Source organism: Amblyraja radiata, chromosome 4 (genome assembly GCF_010909765.2).
Source record: "Amblyraja radiata isolate CabotCenter1 chromosome 4, sAmbRad1.1.pri, whole genome shotgun sequence".
NCBI lineage: Eukaryota > Metazoa > Chordata > Chondrichthyes > Rajiformes > Rajidae > Amblyraja > Amblyraja radiata.
The window spans coordinates 100,568,362-100,581,244 of NC_045959.1; positions in this window are offsets into that span (position 1 = coordinate 100,568,362).

The following is a 12,883-nucleotide window of genomic DNA, read 5'->3' on the forward strand; positions in this document are numbered from 1 at the left end:
TCCCTGGGGCAGTGAATTCCATAAATTAACCACCCTCTGGGTGAAGAAGTTCTTCCTCATCTCAGTTTTAAAAGAGCCCCCCCTTATTCTGCAACTATGTCCCCTAGTTCTAGTTTCCCCGATCATTGGGAACATCCTCGGTGCATCCACCCGATCAAGGCCCCTCACGATCTTATATGTTTCAATGAGATCGCCTCTCATTCTTCTAAACTCCAAAGAGTAGAGTTCCAGCCTACTTAACCTTTCCTCATATGTCAATCCCCTCATTGCAGGAATTAATCTTGTAAACCTTCGCTGCACTGCCTCCAGGGCTAGTACATCCTTTCTTAAGTATGGACCCCAGAACTGTACACAGTATTCCAAATGTGGTCTCACTAATACTGTGTACAGCTGCAGCAAGACCTCCGTGTTTTTATACTCAATCCCCCTAGCAATAAAGGCCAAAACTCCATTGGCCTTCCTGATTGCTTGCTGCACCTGCATACTAACTTTTAGTGATTCATGTACTAATACCCCTAGATCCCTTTGCGTTGCATTACAACGCAGCTCCTCCTCATTTAGAAAATAACTTGCCCTATCATTTTTTTTCCCAAAGTGAATGACTTCACATTTATTAGTATTAAATTTCATCTGCCAAGTTGTTGCCCACTCACCTAGCACACAAACAAGCCGGTTCCAAAGGTAGATCCACTCCCAGAATTAATTTAATCTCTACCTGGATGTCTCTCCAGTATTGGTACAATTTGGGACAGTCCCAAAAAATGTGTGTGATCACCGATCTTCCCACATTGTCTCCAGCATAAATTTGAGGTGTTACTGTATCTTGCCAGCACTAGAGGGGTCCTAAATACTCTCATTTTAATTTTCCAATCGAACTCCATCCAAGAGGGGCTGCTTGTCAGCTTGTGGCCCAAGAGACATGTCCTTTGAAACAACAAGTTTGAAACAAGTTTATTCATGGATAACCCCTTGAGATGGACAGTCATCTCGTTTTCGAGGGGGTCCAACATAGAACATACAGCACAAGACATAACATACATAGAGGCTCTCATTGACCCACCTACCCACACACCAATCCCAAGAGACGGGTTCCTAGAACAGTATGTCACAGAACCGACAAGGGGGGAGGCAATCTTGGATCTGGTCCTGTGTAATGAAGCAGGATTAATTAAAAATGTCATAGTTAGGGACTCGTTGGGAACAAGTGACCACAATATGGTCGAATTCCATATTCAAATAGAAGGGGAGCAGGTTGAAACTCAGGCTAGGGTGCTTAGTCTAAATAAGGGGGATTATGAAGGTATGAGGACTGAGCTGATCAAAGTTGACTGGGATAGCAGACTCAAGAATAAGACGGTACATGAGCAGTGGTGTACGTTTAAGGATCTACTGTATAACCTTCAAGAAAAATTTATTCCTATGAAGAAAAAAAGGGGTAAGGGTAAGAACAGTCAGCCATGGCTCAGTAAAACTATAAAGGATAGTATTCGGCTGAAGGCAAGGGCATATAAGGTAGCCAGAGATAGTGGGAGGGTAGAGGATTGGGAAGCATTTAAAGGTCAGCAAAAAATAACTAAGAGATTAATTAAGACGGGGAAAATAGACTATGAAAGGAATTTAGCGAACAACATAAAAACTAATAGTAAGAGTTTTTATAGCTATATAAAAAGAAAAAGGGTGGCTAAGGTGAACGTTGGTCCATTGGAGGGTGAGACTGGAGAGTTGTTGGTGGGGAACATGGAAATGGCAAAGGCATTAAACGAGTATTTTGTATCAGTCTTCACCATAGAAGACACAAAAAATATTCCAACGCTGGATAAACAGGGGGCGGTAGGAATGGAGGAGCTAAATACTATTAAAATCACCAAGGAGGTGGTATTAGGGAAATTAATGAGACTGAAGGAGGATAAATCCCCTGGGCCTGATGGATTACATCCAAGGGTCTTGAGGGAGATAGCGGTGGGGATTGTGGATGCATTGGTGATAATTTTCCAAAACTCCCTGGAGGCAGGAACGGTCCCAGTGGATTGGAAAATGGCCAATGTAACACCTATATTTAAAAAAGGAAGTAAACAGAAGGCGGGTAACTATAGACCGGTTAGTTTAACATCGGTGGTGGGTAAAATGTTAGAGACAATTATTAAAGAAACACTAACGGGGCACTTGGATAAACATGACTTCATCGGACAGAACCAGCATGGTTTTGTGAAGGGGAAGTCCTGTTTAACGAATCTGCTTGAATTCTTTGAGGAAGTAACAACCCGGGTGGATAAAGGGGAACCGGTGGATGTGGTATACTTGGACTTCCAAAAGGCTTTTGACAAGATGCCACATAAGAGACTATTGCTAAAAATAAAAAATTATGGGATTGGGGGTAATATATTAGCATGGGTAGAGGATTGGCTAACAAATAGGAAGCAGAGAGTGGGGATAAATGGTTCATACTCGGGATGGCAACCGGTAACTAGCGGGGTTCCGCAAGGGTCGGTGCTGGGACCCCAGTTGTTCACAATTTATATAAATGATTTGGAGGAGGGAACCAAGTGTAATATATCAAAATTTGCGGACGATACAAAAATGGGAGGAAAAGTAGGGGATGAGGAGGATAGGAAGAGTCTGCAAAAGGATATAGATAAGCTAGGTGAGTGGGCAACAACTTGGCAGATGAAATTTAATACTAATAAATGTGAAGTCATTCACTTTGGGAAAAAAAATGATAGGGCAAGTTATTTTCTAAATGAGGAGGAGCTGCGTTGTAATGCAACGCAAAGGGATCTAGGGGTATTAGTACATGAATTACTAAAAGTTAGTATGCAGGTGCAGCAAGCAATCAGGAAGGCCAATGGAGTTTTGGCCTTTATTGCTAGGGGGATTGAGTATAAAAACATGGAGGTCTTGCTGCAGCTGTACACAGTATTAGTGAGACGACATTTGGAATACTGTGTACAGTTCTGGGGTCCATACTTAAGAAAGGATGTACTAGCCCTGGAGGCAGTGCAGCGAAGGTTTACAAGATTAATTCCTGCAATGAGGGGATTGACATATGAGGAAAGGTTAAGTAGGCTGGAACTCTACTCTTTGGAGTTTAGAAGAATGAGAGGCGATCTCATTGAAACATATAAGATCGTGAGGGGCCTTGATCGGGTGGATGCACCGAGGATGTTCCCAATGATCGGGGAAACTAGAACTAGGGGACATAGTTGCAGAATAAGGGGGGGCTCTTTTAAAACTGAGATGAGGAAGAACTTCTTCACCCAGAGGGTGGTTAATTTATGGAATTCACTGCCCCAGGGAGCAGTGGAAGCAGAAACGTTAAATATATTTAAGTCTAAAATAGATGGTTTTTTAGCTGCCAAGGGGATAAGGGGCTATGGGGAGAGGGCAGGGATATGGACCTAGGTATGGTTAGTATAGTAGACCTGAGTGATCTCCTGGACAAGTGTCGATCGCCTGGATTGGGGTCGGAGAGGAATTTCCCGGATTTTTTTCCCGAATTGGACCTGGGTTTTTATCCGGTTTTTTGCCTCCCCCAGGAGATCACGAGGTTCTTGGGGTGGAGAGGGGTGATAGCGGTATAAAGGGGAGGGTAGTGTCTTGTGTTCTGTGTCTTGTGTCTACTGTTTGTGGGTAAGTGTGTCTGTTTAGTGTTCAGCCATGAGCGAATGGCGGTGCGGGCTCGACGGACCTGGTGGTCTACTCTCGCACCTACTTTCTATGTTTCTATGTTTCTAAAACCCCTCCATCCCCACTTGTTATAGTTTATAACAATTGTTAATTGGCTTTACATATCCAATAATAATAATAGTTATGTGTTACAGCATAATGTTGATGCATAATACCATATACCACCTATCATACATCGTACGTTAATACATACTATCAACATTATTACATGATATATTATTTCATGATATTGTGACATAATACAATATAAGACCTTGTTACACTATGCAATACAATAATACATAAGTGTAATGGCCATGCATATACAATAGTTATGCCAAATGATCACACACAGAGCAAGCTAGATAAAGGAGCTCGAAGACGCTAATACTAGAAACAGGTACATGGTTTTATAAGGAAGGGTAAAAGTGTATTTTTAAATAGACGAAATGAGCTAATAGTTCTTATGGTACTAGGCAGAGTGTTCCAGTCAGAAGGAGCTTTGAATTTAAATGCACGTCTCCCAATTTCTTTGTTAGTTCTTGGAATAAAAAAGAAGGGTTGCTGAATATGTCTTAGTGAATATGAGGGTGTGTGTGGTAATAGGTCTTGTTTTAAATAAGAAGGGTAATTGAGATGGATGCATTTAAAGATGCACTGGAACCAGTGGTAGCATCTTCGAGCGTGGGGGGATAACCAGTTTAGAGTTTCATACATAGAACAGTGGTGAGTTATAGGTACACAAAATTGCTGGGGAAACTCAGCGGGTGCAGCAGCATCTATGGAGCGAAGGGAATAGGCGACGTTTCGGGCTGAAACCCTTCTTCAGACTGATGGGGGGTGGGGGGGGGGGAGAAAGAAGGAAAAGGGGAGGAGGAGGAGGAGCCCGAGGGCGGGCGGATGGGAGGGTGGGAGGAGACAGCTAGAGGGTTAAGGAAGGGGAGGAGACAGCAAGGGCTAGCAAAATTGGGAGAATTCAATGTTAATGCCATACGGACGCAAGGTCCCCAGACGGAATATGAGGTGCTGTTCCTCCAATTTCCGCTGTTGTTCACTCTGGCAATGGAGGCGACCCAGGACAGAGAGGTCGGATTGGGAATGGGAGGGGGAGTTGAAGTGCTGAGCCACCGGGAGTTCAGGTAGGTTATTGCGGACTGAGCGGAGGTGTTCGGCGAAATGATCGCCCAACCTACGCTTGGTCTCCCCGATGTAAATCAGCTGACATCTAGAGCAGCGGATGCAGTAGATGAGGTTGGAGGAGATACAGGTGAACCTTTGTCGCACCTGGAACGACTGCTTGGGTCCTTGAATGGAGTCGAGGGGGGAGGTGAAGGGACAGGTTGATAAAAAATAAAAATAAAAAGAGAAAAAATCTAGATTAAACTTCATATGCCTTTAATTGTCAATTTATCAAATTTCAAAATTCAAATAATTGGTAATTGATTATAATCAATTGTTTATAGGGACCAATCCTTTACCATTCAAACAACCTTTTACATTTCGTATAGAAAAAGAAAACTCAACTCTTAGTGTTACGACGTTTTACGGCAATTGCGACACTTTTTACGGCAACAGTAGTAAAGCAGCATCAATCATAACAACTCTCATGCCAACTACAACTTTGCAAATAAGACAGAAAAATCAATGCTGGTCCAGCGGTTAAATAATTACAAGAGGAGCCGCCGGCATCATTTTATCAAAATCAAAAGTTGAGTAGGAAAATTATAGAAAAAATACAACAAAAACCAGCTAAACACAACGTTCATCGGCAGACAACATTATTGTGCTAACGCTATCACCAGCCACTGGCCACCAACATTAGGCTGTTATATCAGAGTCCATGGAGGAGTTAATGGAGGAGAGCTCACCAAGAAATGTCTCAACTTCATCAGGAGTGCGAAAGAACTGTGTCTTGCCAGCGTGGACAACTCTCAGTGTGCAGGGAAAGATCAATGCGTATTTGATGTCACGGTCGTGTAGCTTCTTCTTAGCCGCATCATACTCCCGGCGTCTCTGGACAAGACCAGCGCTGTAGTCCGGGTAGATATGAACCCGAGCTCCGTTGTACTCAAGGGGCACATTTCTCTCCCGGGAGAGCTTCATTATCCTCAGCTTATCCTGGAAATAGTGGAACTTCACCAGGATCGGCCTCGGACCCTTGGCTCTGGAGTTATCCTTGCGACCGGTACGGTGACAGCGCTCAATCACTAGAGGAGTGGGGAAATTCGCTTCACCGAGAAGCTGCGGTATCAGACGGCCCATGAATCCGGTGATATCTTTGGACTCGACCCTCTCGGGGATGCCGACGAAACGCAAGTTGGAACGTCTGCTTCTGTTCTCAGCGTCATCTGCCCAAATTTTCAGGTCAGCGTTTTCTTTTTCAAGTGATTTTACACGTCCAACCAGGTCTATTATATTATCCTCGTTGGAGCTAACTCTATGCTCAAGCTCCGTTACTTGCTCTCCAAGCGTTTGAAGTGAGCCTTCAATGTTAATCAGGCTTGCTCCAATTGGATCAATTTTATTGTCCATGTGTAATATCATGTTGAGCTGCATTTGCTGCATGTTATCCAAGACACTTTGGAGGGCAATTGGCTCTCCCATTGTAAGGCCAGTAGTCTTTTCCACTCAATGAAATAGTAGAAGGTAGAAAGGTAGTCCAGTAATTAGTTATTTTTAGTGCTAAAGTTGTTTTACCTTGCTTTTTAGATTCACCAAAAGTTGTTCATTGACACCAGGAGAGTTAGAGTGGAAAAGGTATCTCAGAACGCCATCAGTAGACAAATAGTTGAGCCAGCAGACTAGAGCTTGTTACAAACCCTTACGCAGCAACAGCAGCCATCTTAGGAGTTTCCCATATTTCATCTGTAATAATAATGTTCATTTCCAATTCCCATTTCTGTTTTGTTTCTATAGTATTTCCTTTTGTATAGTCTTGAAGTCCTTGATATAAATGGGATTTCAAATTATTTTGTAACACTCCCTCTATAGTCATTAAGAAAGTATTTTCCAAATTTGAAGGTTGTCTACATATCTGCTCCCAATCTACATGTGTCTGTAAGTAGTGCCGTATTTGGAGGAACCTAAAGAAATCCGACCCTGATAGTCCAAATTCATTCTGCAAGTGCTCATAAGATTTCAAGACTCCCCCACAAAAAAAGCTGGTCCACAGTAATAAGCCCTTTATCTGCCCAGTTTCTAAATCCCTTATCAATTTTGCTGGGTATAAAATTGGGACTAGCAGCTATCTTCATTGCTCTAGATATCGAATTAAAAAGATTTAATTGCTTTCTGATAGCTAACCACGTTTTCATCGTGAATTTAATCTAATCGTTATCTACTTTTAATTTCTTCCAATTTACTTGAGTTAGAAATGGGAGCCCAGCCGGGGCAATACTAGGACATGCATTTTGTTCAATTTTCACCCATCCCGTTTCCTCGTCGTTCGTTAACCATGCTGTCACGGTTCTCAGCTGCCCTGCCCAATAATAATATTTAAAGGTGGGCATATTTAGGCCCCCTTTTTGTTTTGATAACAACAGCGCTTGCTTGTCGGTAAATGGATCCCTGGCGAGCTGCATGCGAATGTCGGGAGGCAGCTGCTGCAGGTAGGCATATTTAAACAGAAAGCACGGCTCATGGTCCCCCATTAGGGTGAGCATGTCTTCCAGGAGGGCAGACGGCCGGCGGTCGCCCAGGCCGTCCATTCTGAAAATGCGAGCTGCCCGCTCGGCGTCACCCAGGCCAAACCTCCTGATGAGAAATTCTTTAAGGCCAGTATATTTATTTGTTACCGGGGGGGCCCTGAGGAAAGGCTTAACTCGCCTCGCAGTTAGTTGGTCAAGCGAGCCAAACACGTAATAGTACTTAGTCTCATCCTGCGTAATACCTCTCACAGCAAACTGTGCCTCTGCCTGCTGGAACCAGGTTTCGGGTTCTTCGGTCCACAGAGTTGGGAGCTTCAGCGCAACAGCGTTATTATCCATCACGATGCGTGATGAACGACGCGGGGTCACCAGTGTAGTGGCCTGGTCAAGGTCAGGAAAAGGCCAGACGCCAGGCGGATTCAAGAGAAGCTTTTTATTCCAACTGTCAGAGTACACACCACAACACCCTCGAGAGAACCCCTGACAGCGTCGTCGGGAAACCCCGTAGCAGAAGAGAGCACCCCTGACAGCGTCGTCAGGAAACCCCGTGGCAGACCAACGCCCCTGTCCCTCAATCGGCGAGGGGGATGATCCAAGGAGTGGCCTGCCCCCCAGGGACCGCCCCATGCCTTCGATATCTTCTATCGTTGATATATGTTTAAAGGGTATACCTTTACGAATTAATATTGCAACCCCTGTAGATTTATGTGAAAATGAGGAGTGATACGCTTTAGCAATCCATTTTGCTTTCAATCTATGTTGTGCTTCCTTTTTAAGATGTGTTTCCTGGAGAAATATTATATCTGCTTTAAGTGATTTTAAATGAGCTAATACTTTACCTCTCTTGATTGGTTCATTAATTCCCTTAACATTCCAGCTACAGAATTTAATTCCTTCACCCCCAATTTTCCTATTAACGTCTTGCATCTTGTGATTAGAGCGGTCTATGTTAGAGCAGATGGCTCAGCACACTCAACCCTACCTTATACCCGAACATCAGGTAGATGAATTTTAGGTCTCGTCGGTTTTCCATCCGGACATATCTCCTTAAATAAAATATATAATTCCATTCCAAATACAAAATATAATATAATATAAGATAGAAAAGGTAAAAAAATGTTGTAAAGAGTTGAAAAAGAAGAAAACTACAACTATGGTTAGTGCAGTTAGTGATAGCCACCCTAATGTGGCTAAACATCTAAGGACTTCCGTAACTTTTGGTAAAAAAAAAATATTACTAGCTCCGTACTTTCCTTAAAAGAAAAGTTTCAATTTCAATGAAAACAATTTATGGGGGGGAGGGAAACAATAGTTATATTCCATTATTGAAATAATTATTAGTCTCAAATTGAAATGTTAGTCTCGTATAGCAAAAAAAAGAATAAAAAAATTGTCAAAGAATAATCAAAATCAAAAGTATCAGAGAGAAAACTTCCTAAATTTTTATTAATAAATTACCTGAATCACACTTTACTTATATTTCATACTTTTAGTTAATTCTGAGTTGATCCAGTTAACAATAATTAGTATTAATTAGTATTCATGATTAGTAATAGTTGTTAGAAATTAGTACTAAAATGTAAATATTATATATCAGTAGTAAGATAATTGCCCAATTCTTATTGCAGATTTTGGGCAGTTCTTAAGTATAATAGTTTAAAGTTCCATTTCTTCTCTGGGTGGTAACAATATCCAGTGTCGTCAGGTGAATGTTGGGTGTTGAATATTATTCAATCTTCGGTCTTGTTCTCGATGCTCTGGGCGAATTCAAGTGCCTCTGTGTGTTTGATGAAGAAATGTTCCTTCTGCTCGTAGGTTACTCTTAATATTGCGGGGTATATCAGTCCATATCTCAAATTTTTTATATTCTTAAGTATTCTTCTTGTTTCTGTAAACAGCACTCTCTTCTTGGCGACAGGATAATCTCTAAATATACTGATCTTATCTCCTTCAAATACGAGATTTCTGCTTCGAACAATTTTCTTCATCATATCATCCAAAACATGGTCATATTGCACCTTCACTATCAGTTGTCTTGGGGGGGCGCCCTCCCTTGGACGGCGTCTCGATACTCTGTGCGCTCGGGCAAGTAATGGTGCTTGATCCAAATTCAAGACTTTTTTCAGTAGATCTGCAGCAAATTCACGGGGGTCACAATTCCCCTCTCTGCCTTCCTGGATGCCCACGATTCTTAAATTCTGGCATCTCTGTCGTCCCTCCAAGTCAATACATTTTTCGGTTATTTGATGCAATAACTTTGATAGGCGTTTGTTCTCGGCAATAAGTTTTTTTGTAGTTTCGGTGCTTGTCTCAGCAATTTCCTCTAATTCCTTTACAACCTCGTGGTGTTGATTTAGTGTCTGGAGGATAGGCTCCAACTTGGAATCAAATCTAGATTCCATCGAATTCAGTTTATCATTTACTTCTTCAATACTTTGATTCAAATTTTCTTCCATGTTTAACTTCCAGTCTTCCAGAACTTCATGTACAGAAGTTGTAACCTCTTCTTTAATTTGTTCTTTAATTTCATCTTTAAAAGATTTCAGCTCTTCCTTGAAGTTCTGTTTAAGATTTTTTAATTCTTCCATTATATTAGAGATTTCCTGTGCAAGGAAAATTCTTAATTCTTCCACATCTTTTTCTTCTTTGAGATATCTTCTTGGGATGATGTTGAAATTGAGGCCGAGGCTTCAGTTGGGCCTACCTCTTTAGCCTGGCCGGTTTTTCTCGTCTTGGGAGGGGGAGTACGTTGCATAGACATACTGCCGGTGTCGCGCGCCTGATGACGTCACGAACTTGATGTAAGCAGCCGGTTCCGTTTTCTGCAGGTAGGTCCCGTCTTTTTCCCCCGTTTTCAGCGTTTTTTCCCCGGAGCTAGTCGGCGCGAGTCTCTCCTACTCCATAGCGCCACCGGAAATTTTGTATCTTCTGAGGCATTTTTATGTTCTTTTCCCAACTCTCTCAACTCGGAGAGAATTAACGCCTTATGTCGACCCATCATGTTCAGACAGCCGTTAGCACTCCTTTCTCCTCGTTTATCACTATTTATCTTTCTTATGGCTGGTTTGAAGAGGGCCTCCCGGGCAGCAGGTCGACTACACAGCTTTCACTGTCATGGCGTCACCGGAAGTCCCCTCTTATCACTCATAAATGCTTATTTGACTTTCATTGGCACAACTTTGGTCCTCATGTTGATAAACAGCAATAAACGTTTCCAAAGGTGATGAAAAGACTGGAGGAAAGATTAGGTGCTGAGAACTCTCTTATACATGCATTAAGCAGGCAATTAAACACACCTGAGCACTTACAAACATCTGTGAAGCCATGTGTCCCAAACATTATGATGCCCTGAAATGAGGGGGGGGGGGGGTGGGGGGAGAGAATATGTATAAACACTGCTGTAATTTCTACATGGTGAAACCAAAATGTATAAAAATGGCCTTTAATAAAATCTGACAATGTGCACTTTAACCACATGTGATTTTTTCGATGACATCTCAAATTGTGGAGTACAGAGGCAAATAAATAAATGACGGGTCTTTGTCCCAAACATTATGGAGGGCACTGTAGTTGGAGGTTATTTTGGACTATCTAGACTAAGACGACTCGCAGATAATTCCATTCCCTCACTAATTATCCCTGGATTCCCTCATTCTCGTCACTCCCTCATCAGCACCACCCACAAGGTTCTGAAATCCACCCGCATACCAGCAGCAAATTACAGTGGTCAGTTCATCATAAGGTCATAGGGAATAGGAGTAGAATAAGGCCATTCGGCCCATCAAATCTACTCCACCATTCAATCATGTCTGATCTATCTCTCCCTCCTAACCCCATTCTCCTGTCTTTGCCCCGTAACCTCTGACACCCGTACAAATCAACTGATCTACCAACGTGCAGGTGTTTGCCATGATCACATTGAATGGCGGTGCTGGCTCGAAGGGCCAAATGGCCTACTCCTGCACCTATTGTCTATTGTTTGGGATGTGATAGAAAACTCGTCGGGTTATTAGGGGAGTGTGCAAATACCATACAGGCTGAATATTGAACCGGGTTCCTGGAGCCATAAGGTAGCGCCTCTACCACCTGCAGCGTTGTGGTCTGAGAATATTGTTCTTCTACCATCAAATTATATAAACTCTTTCTACTGAGCTACTCCAACAGTAAATGATCCATTTCTCCTGTGATGCTGCCTGACCTGCTGAGATACTCCAGCACTCTATAGAGTCTGAAGAAGAGTCCCGACCCAAAACATTGCCTGTCCATGTTCTTCCGTGATGCTGCCTGACCTGCTGAGATACTCCAGCTCTCTATAGTCTGAAGAAGAGTCCCGACCCAAAACGGTGCCTGTCCATGTTCTTCTGAGATGCTGCCTGACCTGCTGAGATACTCCTGCAGTCTATGAAGTCTGAAGAAGGGTCCCGACCTGAAATGTCACCTATCCATGTTCTCCAAGATGCTTCTTGCCCTGCTGAGTTACTCCAGCACTGTGGTCTGAAGAAGGCTCCTGGCCCAAAACGTCACTTGCAAGTTTTCTCCCAAGATGCTGCCTGACTTTTTAGTTTAAGTTTTAGAGATGCAGCGTGGAAACGGGCTCTTCGGCCCAACCGGGTCTGCGCTGACCAGCGATCCCCGCACACTAGCACTATCCTACACCCACTAGGGCCAATTTTGACATGCAGTTCGAGCGAAGTCCGCGGGAAGTTCGCGCGTGACGTACGGCGTCGAGGCGGTGCATACGGCGTTGAGGCGGCTGCGGGTCGGCAGGCCGTTGCCGCGCGGAATTTTTGAACACGGTCAGTTTTTCATAGCCCCGCGAGATGTCGGGACCAGCTCCACACAACTCCATACGGCTCCGCCGATCGAAGTGGGACCGGCCCCGCGAGGCCGCATGGCTCAAGCGACCACGTTAGGTCGGGCTTGCCGCATGGAGTCGCATGCTCGTGGGACAGACCCTTTACTCCAGCACTCTGTCTTCCACACTTGGTTTGTGCGGCTATAATGTCAGACATATTTGATGAACTGCAGTGCAAAGGGAAACATTTTTTTATTTCCATCAGTAAAAGTCTTCTGGGATTGCAGACATTTGCTGTAGTTTGTACATTGTGAATCAGTATTCACTGCAAAATGAATTTAGTCTTCCTTTGACTAATTTTTCAGTAATTACTATCAAGTTGAGCAATAAACAAAGTGCTGGAGGAACTCAGCAGGTCATGCGGCATCTGTGGAGGGAAATGGACAATGTTTCGTGCTGAGACAATTCTTCAGGTAACTAAAAATAGGGCCCTGACCTGAAACGTCACATCCATATACTGATTGTTTTCTTTGGTAAACCAACATCTGCAGTTCCATGTGGCCAGCTAAAAAAATTGGCCCTTTTTTTGTCTGTTTTTAGAAAATGTCAACTCTTGGGCAAAACATCATCACACAGAGTACAGAGATTGTGATTAAAAATATGTTTTCCATTTACCGTTTGCTTTAGAATCAATTTTCTTATTAATAAACTTTAATCAATTTGTTATTATCAACATCCAAACTCTTCCCCTGCTTCTGATTTGTCACAGTGCTTAATT